Here is a 4,192-nt window from a genome sequence, read left to right on the forward strand (position 1 = left end):
ACCACCTTTCCAGCCAGTCAAGAAAGATTACGTATTTCGAGAGGTGGGGAAAAAAATCCCGTCAGAATAGTCACACAGAATGGAGACAGCAGTCAAGTAGCGGGTTGTTTGTTTGGTCCACGGCAATGCCAACGATGTTTGAAACACATGGATCTCATCTACGTGTTTGAGATGGGTGCCAAGAGAGGACATGCCTGTGCTGACAAGGTCCCATCAGCATGGCAGTGTGCATCCTGGGTAACCTTCCACTGCACTCGGTTCAGACTTCAAAGGTCTGGTCCCTGGGAGTTGCAAGTTTGCCCTCATAGTCTCTGGGGGGATCTAGCGTCACTTGCAGCCAGCCCACATGGGCTCTCTTTGCTACAACAGTCCCAGCATACTTATAGAACCCACATTTTCCTGTCCACAGCAATGGTAGCCCCTACCTGCAGACATAGCCAGGGAAGGGGTGACAGGATCTGCAAGAGGGTGAGCAATTTCAACCCATTCGTTCAATTGCTCATCCATTCAGCAAATATTTAATGAAATGTTGATAGACATCTGTTCTACCCTGAGCCTCTGGGCTGAGTTTAGCGGGAAACTCTCATCTCTTTGGAATCACGGCCTGAAACACATGCCAGCAGTCAGGCTCTGGGAAGTCTGAGTGTTTGGTGGGGACCATGGGACCTAGACCAGCCTTGGGCTCAGGAAAACCTCCATGAGGATAGGACAGCTGAGCTGAACTTGGAAGGATGAAGTGGGGATTGGGGGGTCATGAAAATTCTAGCGAGAGCAAAGACCAGACACCAAAGCTCCAGGGAACACAGTGTCTCCAGGGGTTGGTGGAAATCTGGGTGGCTTGACATGGAAAAGGCATGTGGCCAGTCAGGAGACAAGGCCAGACCTGCTGAGTCTGACTTCAGCTGGCACTTACCGGCACAGCTGCCCCAGGCATTAAGATCTGAATATTTCTATGGCCTCCCTGCCACCCAATTCTGGCCCTCTCCCCAGGGACCCCTGGGCCTCCTTGAATCCAACAAGTAAGGGGGTGCGTGGCCAAGGGGGAGCCTCCGGAACAGTGAGGTCCCTTCTGGCTGGTCCTGCCCACATCTTACCTGCTCTGGTCCCTCCTGCTCTCTTGGGTACAAGTGTGGCTGATCCCAAGTGTCCTGCACTCCTTGGACTGGCCCCAAATCTCTCCAGGGTCAGTGACCTCATGCCTCTTAGCAGAAGCTGCTGTTCTCACCCAGGCTCCTCACGCAGAAGGGGGACACGCAGGATGCTCTGTGCTCAGCTGCACAGATCCAAGCAGCTTCCCTTGGTCACTTTCCCTGGGCACCTGTTGGGTCGCAGCACTTTCTCCTGACCTTCAGTCTCTCCATTGTTGGGTATTCCCAGCTCCTCTACTTCTCCTGGGCTAAGATCTCCTTCCCCATCTATCACATCCTTCCCAGACCTCACACTCTCTGGGCAAAGGACAGGAGGCAGGGCCAGGTCTCAGCCTGGCACCATGTCCTGGGCTTCCCCAGATGGCCCATCCCTTCCAGAAGGGACACGCTGGACACAACCTGCCCCGTCAGCATCTCTGCACACATCTGCCCACCAGGAGACACAGCCAGGCTGTAGCTGTGTTGTCACCCAGCTCTCCAGACCCAACCGTCATTTTCATTGCATTTCCAGCAATGCCTCCTTGACTGCAGAGCTTCCTAGTCTTTCTTTTACTCAGTAGGTATGTTCTGAACATCTGCTGAGTGCCAGGAAATCCCCACACTGTCCCCCTTGGGGCACAGTGGCGGGTAGGACAGGCAAGTCCCTGCTTTCATGGGACTGTTGCAACGAGGGAGATGGGCACTAACCAAGGACGCTCATCAGAGCTGTGCCCCCAGGGGACAGTGAAGGGGATGGGACCAGACTGGTCTGGGTGGTCTCTCTCAGGAGATGGCATGGTGGAACAGTCTTGCAGGTCAGGGAACACAGAAGGCCAAGGTTGGGAACAGAGTGTGTGTGGTGAACGGGGGTTTTGGAGGAGGTGAGTGGGCAGATCTGAGTGGAGATTCCATGTAGAGATGGGTCTGTCTTGAGAATAGGAGAAGTACCTCAAGCAGAACACTGATGCTACCTTATCTGTAGAAGACGACTCCGTTGGTGTTCAAGTGCCAAGAGAAGCAAGGAGGCCAGTTGGCATTGAGGTTCTCCAGGAGCCTGCATAGCTCCCCAGGTCCTGCAAGAAGGAACAAGCAAAGCAGAGTCCTAGGTGGTTGGCCCTGGAAGCCACAGCCCTGAGTGCTGGACAATAGCTGAGGAGTCATTCGTTCTGAGAGCCCCCTGCCATGTCCTGCTTCCTCCTTTCTCTCTTCCCTCTTCTAACCTCCAGGACCTCAGAACATTCTGGCTTCTTCATGTTCCCCTTGCTCATCCCAGCCCTCCTGGTGGATGGGAAGACGTTTACACGGTAGGGCCATGTGGACCTCAGAAGTCTGCTCTCCACAGAGGGACAGCTGCCCAGAGAGACCCCATGATTTGTCTACCCTCAGAACACCAGTTTGTTTCAAAATCCCCAATAAGACCCTTCCTGGGTTAAAATGATCATGACACAGGTATGACCGGCTGTTAGAAAGTCTGAAGGTACTTTGTTCTTTTTATGGAAGGATTTTCCAGAGTGTTCTCTATGAAAAAAGTTGCTTCCAAAGCTTTCAAAAGGGAATTTGATTGATGTTCAAAAAGCCGCTTGACCCACAGACATTCAAGTGTCTCTTGGATGTGGGTACCATTCTAGCCCTGGAGAGAACACAGCAAAGCTCTGCACTCCAGAGTGACCTTCAGGCAAATAACAAGCCAATGGGTCATTTTAGCTGGTGATAAAAAGGAAAAAAATAGGACAATGTGGTGGTGAGGACCTGTGTAGGGCTGGGGGTCCAAAGAAGTGACACAGACAGGAAGGAGGCAGCCTTGGGAAGGTCTGGGGGGAGAATGCTTCACGTGGAAGAGACAAAGTGTGGAGGCTTCACATAGTTAAGGGCCATAAGGAAGAGGAGCTTAGACTGTAATAAGAGCATAGAGTAGGGGTAGGGCATGTCATGAGTCTTATGGCCACAGTATGAGTTGGGATTGTGTGTGTGTGTGTGTGTGTGTGTGTGTGTGTGTGTGTGTGTTTTACTATTACAAAAGTTTATTTAAAAAAAAAAGTTCAGTATGAAAATACATAACCTGATTTTTATATTGTAGTAAAACAGGTGCTATGGAGAGGGGACATATGGAAGCAGTTGGTTTCTTCCAGTGAACACACCCATTGTTGATACTTGTTCCGAGGCTTCTAACATGATGATACTGTTTTCTCAAATTATCACCATTCCAGTATTGTTCTGTTGCCCACTAGTTGCCATCTCCACATATCCGTCTATCACAAGATTCGTGAAGGGATTGAGCCCCCTTGGACATGTCTTCACCATTTAAGTTCACTGATAATTTCTTGTCCATAATTTTTTTCAATTCTGGAGGATGGGCTTTGCTCATGGTGTCTATTCAGCGAACTTAAAGATGCCCCCTGGAGGTTTTTAAGCAAGAAATGGTGTGAACTGATTTACAGTTTGGACATTCTGACTGTGCTATGTAGAAGGTGAGCCTGGGAAGAGAGCTTGATACAGAAGGTTACCACAGGATTTGGATTAAACTGGTTGCCAATGGATTTCTTTGACCCTTTGTATAAAAGAAGAGAGTGGTCCACTATACCCCCCCCATCCCCGTGTGACACTGTCTCTGGACAAGGCCAGGAGGCACGCTGGGGGAAATGGGAAGGAAGCCAGGAACCTGGCTGGAGGGCTGGCTCCTGAGTGAGCAGAACCCACAGTCCAAGCCTCAGCCCCTGGGATGGGAGCACGGAAACCCCAGAGAGTGAAGGAGCCATCAGACTGAGTGTGTGGGGTATCCAACCCTTCCAGTGTGTCATCTCAGCAAATCCTGACAAGTACCTTGAGATGGGCTTATGTATCTGTTATTTAGTGCCGTATAACACATGATCCCCCCAAATATACTGGCTTAAAACAGCAAGCGTTTCTTATTGTCCAGTTTCCATGGGTCAGGAATTCAGGAGCAGCGTAACCAGGAGATTATCCTTAAAGGTTTCTCATGAGGTTGGGGTTGTGTGGGGCTGGAGGATCCATTCCAAGATGGCGCCCTCACACAGCTGTTGGCTGGAGGTCTCGGTTCTTCACAG

At 50.8% G+C, this 4,192-nt stretch overlaps 1 pseudogene; it reads right to left on the reverse strand.

The window, feature by feature from the left end:
- Positions 1-2,099: 2,099 nt before the first annotated feature.
- LOC107179295 lies at positions 2,100-3,492 on the reverse strand (annotated as a pseudogene).
- Positions 3,493-4,192: the final 700 nt, after the last annotated feature.

The sequence above is a fragment of the Panthera tigris genome, chromosome E3 (assembly GCF_018350195.1).
Source record: "Panthera tigris isolate Pti1 chromosome E3, P.tigris_Pti1_mat1.1, whole genome shotgun sequence".
NCBI classification, from domain to species: domain Eukaryota; kingdom Metazoa; phylum Chordata; class Mammalia; order Carnivora; family Felidae; genus Panthera; species Panthera tigris.